Below are 14,287 nucleotides of genomic sequence, written 5' to 3' on the forward strand. Positions count from 1 at the left end.
GAATAGGATCCTAAAACCCAGAAGCACCAATTAGTAAACCCAGAGACAAGACTAGCAGAGATAAAAATTTAAAAAAATAACAAAGATAAAAAACTCAGCTCCCATTAACATCCAATAACTGCAATAGATTACAAATAATTTATCATTGCTCAACTGCTCCCCTAGTTCTTCCTTCTGTTCCACTAGATCCCAGCACCGAAAAGTTATTTTTTTTAGAAAGCAAAGTTGAATTTGGTCTCTCCTTCCTATTAAAATCATCTTTGAAAAGGTCTCCTTTATTTGCTCAAAACTAGTGTAGTTTTTGCCCTGACAGAAGTAAACTTGGCAGTCGTGAAGCGCTTGTTACTTGTTTCTCATCTCAAGACAATTCTGGAAATTCTGGAGTTTGAACTCAGGACCTCATGCTTGCTAGACAGCTGCTCTGCCATCTAAGCCATGTCCTTGCCCTTTTTTTGCTTTAGAGTCTTATTTTCTTTTCTCAGAGCTGGCCTTGGACTGTGTTCCTCCTACTTCATGCATCCAGCATAGCTGCGATTACAGGCTGCTTCACCACATCTGGTCTTCCTCTCTGGAGAATTCTTAAAGTTTGCGGCATGAGTAGCTATATTCTGAAGACCATTATTTCGCATATGTTTTTCTTTTGTGTTCGTTTTGTGAAGGAAGTTACTTGACCTTGAGTGGAAGCAGAAAAAAGCCACACAAATTATTTTTAATTATTAAGTGAAAACTCTTATCAACTGAGAGCAATAATATGTTAAGTTGGAAGTGCATTTTCTAAGTGGACAATGTGCTGTTCCTGTGTAATTTCATAAACATAAATTAATAATTAAAAGTCATCAAAGTGGCTAGTTCATTATTTGTCAAGTAGTTATACATGTTAAAACCAGGAATGTGAAGGAGGGCATCTCCTTGTAGTTCTCTGATTGTGCAAGTTGTCACACACCATTTTGTCCCTCCATGGAAATTTCTCAGTGTACAAACTTTTGAAATCCTTGAGTAACCATCTCTTTCTAAATCACTTTTAGGAATTGCTTGCTGAGGAAGCGTACGGTCATGTACAACTTTGTCTCCAATTAGTCCAGATAAAACGAGTAGGAAAAGAACTTTAAGTTATGAACATCAAAGTATATGAAGCTGAGATGACACATAAAATGCAGAGGTAGAGATAAAAGGTTGTTGAAATGTTACTATCAACATTTACAATTATTTATAGCACTCCCAGAAGAAAATAAGACTAACATTTATGAAAGATGTACTAAAATACTGAAGTTAAAGTGGTATACAGTATTTCAATAGGTAAGTCCTTGCATAAAATTGTCATGAGTAAGATTAAATTGTGTGTTAATATATTTGAATGAGGAATGTGGACTAAGACATTCTTTAACAGCCAAAGAACATTTGTTTAAATATGAGTTTGAATAACAGGAGAGAGAATATAAATCTAGAAAATACCAGCACAGAGAAGAAAAATTATATAAACATCTTTTGAACTTTGAAAATGGCAAGAAAAATTTTAAAGAAGTTAATGAGTTAACAGTAATTTGTGAGTTATATAACTTTATACACTAAATTTCAGTGATATATCATTTAAAATTTCATAAGTTTACTAATTTTGCCTTCCTCACTGTAACATTTTTATACATTATGGGGTGAGAAAGAGGCAAAAGTTTTGAGTATATGTTTTAATGGTCTTTGTCTAGAACAATGAAGTTTTTTGGAATAGAATGAATATTAACAATCCATTTATTTCCAGCTGATAAACCAGGGCTATTCATGTATGAAAATGAGAAGTGTTTGATAATTTTTGTTACCCCAAATTTATAGACAAAACATGCACATACATATTTCCCACAGCATTTATAATGAAAGCTCAAAATAGTACACTAAAGATCAGAAACGAGTTTATTTGTTATACATACATGTACCTGACATAAGCTCTGCTCAGGAAATTATACAGCAACTTGTCTTGGCATTTATCTTATAATAATAAGCACACAAATGTGATAAAATAGTGCAGATTAATTATTCTTTTAAAAGATTTTTAAGCAGGGCCAAGAATGGTAGGGTTTGCCTGTAATTCCAGTTACATGTGAGGTGGAGTTAGGAAGATCATAGTCCAAGGCTGGCCCTGGTAAATGTGAAAGAACCTATCTGAAAAACAAACAAAAGCAAAAATGGCTAGGATTTGGCTTAAATGGCAGAGTACTTGTCTAGGTTGCATGAGGTTCTGAGTTCAAACTCCAGTACCAACAACAAAAAAACCAAAAAATTAAAAATAATATCTAAAATCAATTAGAGGAAATCACATAACTTCACAAGTAGTAGTTTTTCGAAGCATACAAGATATATTTTTCTACTATTTCATTTAATTACATTTATACTAAAGAAAAATTATTTCTGATAATTGCTTGATCCATGTTTGATGACATGTTGTTAGTGGTTGGACACAGTTGTCATCCTTGTAATGGTTGAATGTGGTGCAGGCCAGTCTGGGCACAAAGTAACACCCTATCTTAAAAATCACCAGAGGAGAAAGGGCAGGAAATGTGGCTGAAGTTGCAGAGCACCTGCCTACTAAACATAAATTCCTGGGTATGAATTTCAGTACTGTAAAAAAATACAACCCCCCCAAAAAAAACAGAACACAAAATTCCAAAATGTAAAACAGTCAGAAAAAAATATAAAAGACAGGAAAGAAGGACAAGAAAGTATGGCTTGATTTTACCAGATAGGAAGCACATGGAAACCAACAACAAAGACCAGGTGCTGCTACACCAAAGAATGACTAGAAGAGGAACTCAAGGAGAGTCATGCTGATTTACATGTCATCACAGACTAATTCCTGAGAGTAGCAAGGCAAGAGGGACCTTTTGTGGGTTCTACACCTGGTCAAATGCTGAGGTACAAGCAACTGGTCTGGCAGATAGAGACTCACTGGGGGCTCTATAAGAGAAAAACATAACTAAGGAATTGTCCATCATTGATCAAGTCCCACCCACCTGAGGATGAATGTTTGAGAGGTTATTATTTGAATTACTTGAATACTTACTCAGGAAAAACCTACATATGTCCTCCAGCTTTATGTGCACTTAGTTGACTTTAAAGAATAACTAAGTTTGGAGGTCATATAGGTGGATTATACATTATTCAACTTCCACTAGCTTTCCTGTTGACGCCACATCTGACTGAAGCCACCCAATGGGTCAAAAGTGTTCTCTAGAGAATTCTATCTCCACCTGTTCTATGGGGAAAACTTGCTTTTCTGTACTTCACCTGTTCCCACAGGGAAAAATTGCCTTTTACTATCTTCACCTGTTCTCTGGGGAAAAGCACCCTGTATCTTAATAACTCCAGAATTGTCTACTCCTCAGAAAAGGATTATAGGAATTTCTGATCAGTAACTTTTCTGTAAGTTGACAGATCCCAGGGCACCTGAAAACCTGCAGATAGGAGAAACCCATGGGTCAGAAAAACCCAAAATTTCTAACTACCCTGGAATTTGTAATTACCTTGGTGTGTGCTTGTCAGACCACCTTCTGTATAAGCTTTGAACCTGCAACTTCTAAGCAAAATTTTGTTAAATTTCTTTGATTTGCTAGCATTCCAAATATTTTTTTCTTGTTCCCCAAACTCATTATTGAGTTACCTGCCTTCTCAATTTTCGAGCAACAAGCATTGAGATGTTCTTTGAGAATATTACCAGATATTCAAGTCTGATTTTTCAAGTCAGATTTACAGCAGGCTGGCTTCTTGGCAATATTCTTGAAAATAAGGGATTTCCATCTAGTAGATATGAGGTAGCTTTCTGGACAGATGCCGTAGGTTGTAAGTCAAAGTTCTGTTATCACATATGGTTGGCAATTGTCTATTTATGTGTTTGGTCTCTCACATTATTACATATGAGAATTACTTGCATCATCATCAAGCCTCCACAATTAACATTTAACTCTTCCTGGCTGCCAAGTTACCTAGATGGTGCAAATCCTTATAGCATAAATTAACTTTTGAATTTATTTTAGTTAACACCTAGGAAATAAAAAGTCTATAATATTTTTGTCTCTTTACAAAATGTCCCCTAATCTGGGCATGGTGGTTCATCTCTGAAAGCACAGCTTGGGGGAGGCTAGAGCAAGAGAACTGCAAGTTCAAAGTCTGCTTAAGCTTCATAGGGAAACCATATCACTTAACAAAAAGAACAACAAAAAAGAAAGAATACTGTCCTACTTTTTACCATGATTAATTAAGTATGGTTTATATATCTAACATACTTGTGAGGAGTTAGAAAAAATATACTGCATACCTACCCTATATCTAGTTACATATGTGTGTACATGCATTTTGCCCATTAGAACTGTTACTTTTTATTTATCTTCTTTTTTCCACATTGAAATTTAGAATGTAAAAGACATTTTCTTACTATTTGATGTTTTGAATCAAATTCTTTCTATCTATGTCTTCAATCCAGTTATTATGAACTTGGAAGAGAGATAGGGAGAAATTTGAATTTTAGTCTGTGCTTGTAGCTGTTATTTTTCAACTATGCAACCAATGAGGGTATTAATATAATTTCAAGTGAATTTGCTTATAATTTTCTATTATTTGTTTCTATAATGTTTACATTTGAGATCAAGAAAAAGATACACAATTATAATTAGGGAATGGTATTGATAGCTCTCAGGTTATAAAGGCATGTCTTAGACCTATAACTATTGTAAGTGCATTTTGTGGTGTGATTAGCTTACTTGATCTACACAAAATAAGAAATATTATCACATGCTTTCCAGGTGGTATAAATTAAAGTTGTACCGATTTGGACTCACTTGCCTTAGGTCACCCACCAACATTGCAAACAGATTTTGAATGCAGAGGTCCAGCTTAACTGTTAGTGAACCGTTAGTGGGCTCAACTGTTTAAAAATGTGCTTCTAAAAGTCAGGTAGTAATAGAGTACTGTTTTCATTTACTTTTGTTTTGCATGTTTTGTATTTCAAAATTGTTTCCATTCATTAATAGAAAATAACAGACATGGCATAGTGATTCATACCTGTAATCCCAGGTATTCAACAGGATAAAGTAGGAGAATCACTGTCTGAGGAAAGTCCAGGAAAAGCAGAAGACCCTATCTGAAGAACAAACTTTATCCAAAAGGACTGGGGTGTGACTCAAGTAGTACAGCACATGGCTAGAGTGAGTTTCTGAGTTCAGTACCAAGTATCACCATTTCTCTTAAGGACTTGGGAGCCATGTCTTTGAAATGACAATAATAACAGAGATTTCTTTCTATCTTCCGATCTCTGTGGAAGAATAGATGCTTAACTTCACTAGGAGTCAATTAGGACACATAGATGGTTTAATAACAAGAAAAACACAAATCAGAAATAATTCTAAATGCTGGACACATCAATCAAAAAATAAAATAAAATATTAAGATATCTGTAAAGTTTATATATAAAATAGTAAGTATATGTACAAATATACACATGTATAAATATGCTGTGTACATATATGTGCATATACATATAGTATAAACTGATGGATTATCTTTTTCACAGGTTTATATTCTCTCTAACTGCAATAGTATCAAAAGAAAATAAATTTCCCTTTGCTCATCCTGTGGGATGTGATTTATATTTTTAATATGTAGGAGGTATTTGAATGTGATACTTCACCATCAAGCAGCTGTAATGTAAAGACCTCAGCCTGATTATTAATGAATGCTGTGAAATTCACCATAAAAAATAGGGACATCTGTGGAAAGGATGTTTAGTTTGCACTTCAATGGTAGGTGATAAAATTGAGACGGTCCTTGCCATACATTGTACAGTTGCATTAGGGCCCTCTTCAGCAGTAACAGCTCAAGGTATTTTCTAGGGTGATAAAATATTTAATAAAAGTAAAAAGAGGCACAACAGACCTCAGCAGCTCTTTTGGCCTTTGAGAAGCATTGCTAGTCAAAGCTATTATCTGAATACTCTCTTCTAGTAAAAATTGCAGCTCATCCTCAAAAAGCACAGGGGTTTCAGTAGATCTGTAAAACTTCTCTTCATCTTCATTCAAGATCCTAAACCAGATCTGATTTAAGTTGCTGTCTTCACATGCACAGGATGATATGAAGGACCTGATGTTACAATAATGCCATTTCCCCTATCAACCAACAATCAAGGAATCTTCAGTGCTAAAAGGACAGCACTGACTTGCTAAATTACATCCTGATTCTGTGCAGTGGTGTGGAGAAATCTGAGCTGAACACATTAATTCAATTAATAAATTAATGTGAGGCTGTCCTCCCATTAATTGTTAATGATTACCTTCATGAATTGAGAGTAACCCTGCATCATCAATTTCATTTATCTTTTTTTTAACTCATTTATTCATATGCGCATACATTGTTTGGGCCATTTCTCCCCCTTATCCCCAACCCTTCCCTCTCCCCTCCACCACCCCCATTGCTTCCAGGCAGAATCTGTTCTGCCCTTATCTCTCATTTTGTTGAATAGCAATAATAAGAAGGACAAAGCGTTTTTGCTAGTTGACATAAGGATAGCTGTACAGAGAGATTCCTAGCATTGCTTCCATGTACAAATGTGTTACATCCCAAGTTGGCTCATGTCTAACTGACCTTTTCACTAATTCCTGATCCCCTTCTAATATAGATCTCTGTCACTTTAAGGTTTCTGTATTAGTTTTGCTGCAATGGGGACATCAAATACTATCATGTTTTGAGTTTCTCGCCTATCCCCATATCTGGTGTGTGTGCTCTCCCCTTATCATGTGACCCAAGCCCAACCACATTGGTGCATTTGCTCTAGATCTAAAGTCTGCATATGAGAGAGAACATGTGATTAACTTCCTTCTTCTACTATCCCACTCTTGTGTGTGACCTGCCCTTAGCATGACCTGTTTTTCATAACATTGCTATATTTGTATTAGGTCTGTATTCCACATATGAGAGAAAACATGTGGAGTTTAGACTTCTGAACCTGACTACTTCACTTATGATGAAGTTTTCCAATTCCATCCATTTACTTGCAAGTGACAAAATTTCATTCTTTTTGTGGCTGAATAAAATTCCATTGCATATAAATACCATATTTCCTGAATCCATTTATCAGTAGAGGGGCATCTTGGCTTTTTTTATAGCTCAGCTATTGTGAATAATGCTGCAAAAACTTGGGTGTGCAGGAGTCTTTGTTGTAACCTGACTGACATTCCTTTGGGCATATATCTAGGAGTGGAATTGCTGGATGATATAGCAGATTTATTTTTAATTTTCTTGAGGAGCCTCCATATTGTTTTCCATAGTGGTTGTACTAATTTACATTCCCACCAACAGTGTATGAGGGTTCCTTTTTCCCCACATCCTCACCAACAATTGTTGTTGTTGTTCTTGATGATAGCCGTTCTAACAGGAGTGAGGTAGAACCTTAACCTGGTTTTGTTTTGCATTTCCTTTATGGCCAGGGATGGTGAGCATTTCTTCATGTGCTTTTTAGCTATTTGGACATCTTCTTTCAAAAAAGTTCCATTGTGTTCCTTTCCCCATGTCTTCACTGGGTCATTGATTTTTGGGGAGTTTAGATTTTTAGCTTCCTGTATATTCTGGTTATCAATCCCTTGTTAGATGTATAGCTGGCAAAGATTTTCTTCCATTCTATGGGAGGCCTTGTCAATTTGAAGACCATTTCTTTTTTATGCAGAAACCTTTTAATTTCATGTAGTCCTGTTTGTCAGCCTTTTCTCATAGTAGCTCAGCCATCTGAATTCTATTAAGGAAGTCATTACCTATGCCTCTTAATGCCAGTATATTCCTTGTTCTTTTCTGCACTAGTTTCAAAGTTTCAGGTCTTATATTATGGTCGATAATCCACCTCGAGTTGAAATTTAAACAGTGTGACAGACATGGATCTAGTTTCAGTTTTTGGCATGCAAATTTGTAACATATCACTTAATGAGAGTGCAACAAAGCATTACATGATACAGTTCTCCATTTTTTAATGTTGTAGCTTTCTATATGTGTATGTATTTTATAATTAACTGAAAACTATAATGTATAAGTAATCAATTTTTATTTTTGCTTTTTTTATTCCTTATTTTTTATTTCTATTTTTCCATTGTTCAAGGTATTAAAAAGCTATGTGTATTGTCTAAATGTTTTCAAGTTTAGTTTTCTTATCTAAGCCTGTAAATCCTTCAAGTTAATTTTCACGTGGTATGAAGTTGTGATTATGGCTAATTATTTCACATGTGGATAACTAATATTTCTATCATCATTTGTTGAAAAGACTGTTCCTTCTCTATGGAATTGCTTTGTTACCTCTGTTGAAATTAAATTAATTATTTGTGTGTGATTGAATTTTCCATGCTATATTCTGTTCTGCTTTTCTGTCCTGACCCTATACTATAGTGTCTGATTATTCTAACTTTGTAGCAAGTTTTCAAACCAGAAAGTGTAAGTCTGCTGTCTTTGATTGTCTTTTAAAAATTTGGTTTGATAATCTAGACTCATTTCATTTAAATATAAATTTTAGAACTAGTTTATTCACTTCTAAAAAAAGGCCTACTCATATTTTGATGAAAAATATATTGAATTTTCTAGTAGTTTTGAGAGTTCTAGATTGTTGAACATGGTATATACATCCATGTATTGTGGTCTCCATTAGTTGTTCTCAGTGAATCATAATCTTCAGTGATCAGATGTTACAAATCTTTCATTTTCATTATTGTTAAAAGTGTTTCCTATTTATAATGTGTCCATTCTTCTGAATTTATTTAATGTAAACACAACATAGACGTTTTATATTTTAAGCAGATGTCCTAAACTTTCCTAAGTTACTTTATTAGCTATAAAATCTGTTCTCTAGATTCACTGGGATTTTCTCTGTAAACAACCATGTGATCTGCAAATAGAGAAGGTTTTTACATCTTTTGCTTTCTAATATCTGAATTGCTATGATCACTACACATGGTTTAGCCTGTGTATGATAATATGTTTTATATTTATAGTGTCTCATTAATGAGAGTAATAAAATAGGTCCTTTCAAAAGAATAATTATTTCATTTGGTACTTAGTGCAAGAAAGTGTGCTTCTAACAGGAGTTCACATAGGAACTGACTCCTCTCTGCAACTATAGTGTCTTATACAATCTGACTATTCTCAAAATTTTCTTTGCTAGAAAATAGAGCATCAAAGTTTGATGCCAGCTCACGAAAAAATGTTAGTGGACCCTATGTCTAAAGCAAGCCAGGCGTGTGTTTCCTTGAATCTTAGTTCTGCAGGAGGCAGAGGAAGAAAGATTATGGTCTGAGTCTGTCTTGGACAAAAGCAGAGACCCTATCTTGAAAACAAAAACTAGAGTGGGAGTCAGGCGAGCAGTGCATTGGGCGGTGGGGGTCAGGCTGCAGGTGCGTCGTGCGGTGGGGGTCAGGCGGGAGGTGGTCGGGCTGCACGCAGCATGGGTCAGGCTGGAGGTGCATCAGGTGCCAGGTGCGGGTATCTGGGGTCAGGTGGTGCCCGGGCTGCGGGCGGAGGGAGTTAGGAGGGAGGTGCCTCAGGATGAGCATGAGAGGGGGCTGGTGGGAGGTGCTTAGGGATGCTCGCTGCAGGGGTCAGGCGGGAGGTGTGTCTGGATGCCTGAGGCGGGGTCAGGCAGGAGGTGCTTGGGGATGTGCGCGGCGGGGGTCTGGTGAGAAGTGCCTCTGGATGCATGTGGCATGCTTCAAGCGGGACATGTAGCTGGCTGTGGGATTCAGGCTGGAGGTACGTCGGGCTGCGGGCGAGGTCAGGCGAGCCAAGCATCAGGCAGCAGAGGTCAGGCGTGCGGTGCATCTGGCTGCGGGGTGTCAGGCGGGAGGTGCGTCAGGATGCTGGTGACGGGGGAGTGGGTCAGGCTTGCAGTGCATCGGGTTATGGTTGGTGGGGTCAGGTTAGTGGTCCATCGGGCGGCGGGTGCGGGGTCAGGCGTGCGGTGTGTAGGGCGGCGGGGTTCAGGCGGGAGGTGCACGGGGCTGCGGGCATATGGGGTCAGGGGGTGCATCGGGCTGCGCGCGGCAGGGGTCGGGCGGGAGGTGCTTTGGGATGTCCAGGGTGGAGGTCAGGCGGGAGGTGCATTGGGTTGTGGGCAGCGGGGTCAGGCGAGTGGTGCATCGGGAGGCGGGGGTCAGGCGGGAAGTGGGCTGCAGGAGGCATGGGTCAGGCGGGAGGTGCTTCATGATGCGCACAGTGGGGTTCTGGTGGGAGGTGCTTCAGGATGCAGGCAGTGGGAGTCAGGCGAGCTGTGAATCAGGCAGCAGAGGTCAGGCGTGAGGTGCATCCGGTGGCGGGGGTCAGGCGAGAAGTGGGCTGCGGGCGGCGTGGGTCAGGCGGGAGGTGTGTCAGGATGCTGGTGGCGGGGGTCAGGCTTGTGGTGCATTGGGCGGCGGGGGCGGGGTCAGGCGTGCGGTGCAGATCAGGTGGGAGGTGCGTGAGGATGCTGGTGGCAGTGGGGTCAGGCTTGCAGTGCATCGGATTATGGTTGGCGGTGTCAGGCTTGTAGTGCATCTGGCGGCGGGGGCGGGGTCAGGTGTGCGGTGTGTAGGGCCGCGTAGGTCAGGCTGGAGGTGCGTTGGGATGCGGGCAGAGGGGTCAGGCCTGCGGTGTGTGCGGTTTTGGGAGTCAGCGTGCAGTGCATGGAATTGTGGGGAGCAGGGGACAGGCGTGTGGTGTGTTGGGGTTCTGTGGTCAGTGTGCCCTGCGTTGGGTTGCAGGCGGTGGGGGTCAGCAGGCGGTGCGTTGGGCAGCGGGGGTCAGGCGTGCAAAAAAAAATAGCAAAAGGACTAGGGCATGGCTCAAGTGGTGGAGTACTTGCCTCACAAGCGTGAGACGCTGAGTTCAATCTCCAGAACATCAAAAACAAACAAAATGAAATAACCAAAATTCTTAATATGCAGCAGAGGCTGGTGAAATCTCAGAGTCTTGATATCCTTTGTTTGAGTATAGAAGATAGTACCTACTTTGAGCTATTATTTTTAACCAAGAGCATTCACAGATTTTGAAGTTTTGGTTTGCTCAATCTCATTTGGAAAATGCCTTTCCTACCTTGTACTTTGTTGCCCAGTTTGAGCAACAAATCCCTAATCCTTTAAAAACATCTGCTGATGTGTTTGGATTTTAAGAAAACAAATCCCAATCAGCTCATGACTCACTCTCCTGTATGCATTTTGCAATCTAACTTGGGCCTATGACTATTTCTTAATTTATATGAGTCCATTCGTATACCTTTTTTGGATGCGATTTTATCACCTGGCCATGGTTTCCCTCTCAGACTGGTCCCAGGTGACTCTTTCCTATTGCAAATTCCATTTCTGTTCCTGGCTTATTTCCCAAATGCAAAGATAGTACAGCTTTCTATGTGCTGGAGATGCCCTAGGCTGATATAGATCAATAGGTTACAATATTCCAAATCTTTTTGAAGTATGTAATGCAAATATCACCTCCTGAATGATTTAAACTTTAACTCTTAATAGGATTGAAATTAATCCATAAAAATCTATGTGATATTAAGCATTGCATTTTTTTCTTTTTTTTTCTTGCATTTTAAGTGGACAGTTTGTTTGAAATTCTACCATATAGGAAGTCATATTATCAGAAAGAATACATTGGCTGATTCTCCTCAAGCTAATTATTTTACTTCTGTTTATTATTTAATAATGTAGAGGGGTTTTAAATACACAAATAATATGATGTGATTGTTTATTTTAAATGTGAAGTATATAATATGATTTTATTATAGGTTTTTTGTTTATTTATTCATTCATATATTTATACATGATTTGGGCCATATTTCACCCCCTGCCCCCATGTCCCTCACTTCCCGCCCACCCCCTCAGTTCCAGGCAGATCCTGTTCTGCCTTCTTCTCCAATTTTGTTGAAGAGAAAATGTAAGAGAGAATAAGAAAGACATAGCATTTATACTAGCTTGAGATAAAGATAGATACACAGAGAGAGTCCTAACATTGCTTCCATGCACTTGCGTATTATAACCCACATAGGTTCATCCCACCGGACCTCTTCACTTCTTCCCAGTCCCCTTTCCATAGTGGTCTCTGCCAGTTTAAGATTACTTTATTCACTCCTCTACAGTGGGCACATCAAACACTTTCAAGTTTTAGGTTTCCTTCCCTTTCCCTATTCTTCCTGTACGTGTTCTCTCCTTAGCCTGTGACCCATGTCCAATAATATTACTGCAATTGTTTTAGGTCTATAATCCACATACAAGGGAGAACATGGATTTTTGACCATTTGAGTGTGGCTAACTTCACGTAAGTTGATATTCTCCAGTTCCATCCATTTATTTGTGAATGACAAAATTTCATTCTTCCTTGTAGCTGAGTAAAATTCCATTTCATGTAAATACAACATTTTCTTAATCCATTCATCAGTAGTGGGACATATTGCCTGTTCCATAACTTAGCTATTGTGAATGGTGATGCAATAAACATGGGTGTGCAGTTGCCTTTTGAATAAACTGAGTTTCATTCCTTTGGATATAACCCCAGGAGTGAGATTGCTGTATCATATAGCAGATCTATGTGTAGTTGTGTTAAGAAGCCTCCATATTGTTTTCCAAAGTGGTTGTACTAGCTTACATTCCCACCAACAGTGTATATGAGGGTTCCATTTTCCCCACATGCTTGTCAACATTTGTTGGTGGTGGTGTTTTTGGTGATACCTATTCTAACAGGAGTAAGGTGGAATCTCACTAAAAGAGTAAGTTGTGGTTTTGATTTACATTTCCTACAGCCAGGGATGGTGAGCATTTTTTCATGTGTTTTTGGACATTTAGATTTGTCCCTTTGAAGAAGTTCTGTTTAGTTCAGTTGCCCATTTCCTTACTGATTCATTGATTTTGGGGGAGATTAGTTTTTTGAGTTCCCTGCATATTCTGGTTATGCTCCGTGTTATTTCCAAATACAGGATAATCACAAAATTACACCGAAATTTTGAAAAGGAAATAAGAAATTCTTTGGGGAACAAACGTTGAAGTTGTTTGGGCTGGCTCTTCAGAACTGTGTACCTGATAGCTAAACAGGACTAGAGAGAACTCAAATATTTTCTGGTAACACAATGACAACTTTTTAAATTTGAGAGCAAGGAGGGTAAATTGACAAAGAGAAATATTGAACCGAACATAAAGGACAAAACTATTCTTGCAGATAGCAATCATGCTATTTGGAAATATTGTATTGGAATTTCCAAGTTGAAAATAAGGTAAATTCTAAAAAATCATGAAACATGGAAAAAAGTAAGGTACAGGTGAAAGTAAGACTAATCTATCAGTGAAACTTAGCCAAATGATACTGAGTAAAATCTTAAAAATTTAAGGGCTATTCTTACATCACAAAGAGAAGGACACCCAAGAGAGCCAATTACCACAAGGAGACCAGACTAGGATAGTAATCATTAATACAAATCATTAAGTTATGCATACTCATCTCTGGATGTAAAATATACTGTGATAGAAAAGACTAAAACTAATTTGGAAGGATCATGTTCCGGGTGACACATAGTTAAGACGAACTCCTGTTCAAGAAATAACGTTTGATTTCACAAAACAAGGAAGAATACCCGCAGACACTATACAGATATTCCGGCAAATATCAGAACGATTATAAAGGAAAGCTGCCAATTCCTGTTTAATCTATTGATCTATATCTACTAAATTAATATAAATTCCATAAATACCAAGAAAATGGAAACTCTCTTACCTAGAATGTATAGAATTACAAACTCTGCCTATTCAACATTGTCCTTAGGATGAGGAACAGGAAAATGCAGAATTTTGTTGAGGTTGAAAACCACAATGGAAACTGCAAGGATGGATACATATTTCCCAGAGCAGATTCGCCTAGAAAGGACAAGAAAAATTTCCACATATAAGAGATATGACATAGGAGATATTTATATACAAATATGTATGTAGATATATAAAATAATAAAATATATATGCTTATAGATATAGAAAATATAGTGAAATACATAGAGAGAAATTTTTTTATACTGAACAGTATATTGTGAATGCAGGAGTAAACAATGACTAATTTGGAAGGAATAATATAATGTCTTGTATACATGAAGAACTTCTAAAAATAGAATTACCAGGGAAATAAAAAATTAAGGAAATAATTCAGAAACATATAAATTGAATAAATACCTCACTACATCATAGAAAATGTGACATACAAGGAAGACGTGATATCAAAATTAATCAGCAAAAAGTGGCTGGGAGGGTGACTCAAGGGCACCAACATA

This window comes from Castor canadensis, chromosome 13 (assembly GCF_047511655.1).
Source record: "Castor canadensis chromosome 13, mCasCan1.hap1v2, whole genome shotgun sequence".
NCBI classification, from domain to species: Eukaryota; Metazoa; Chordata; class Mammalia; order Rodentia; family Castoridae; genus Castor; species Castor canadensis.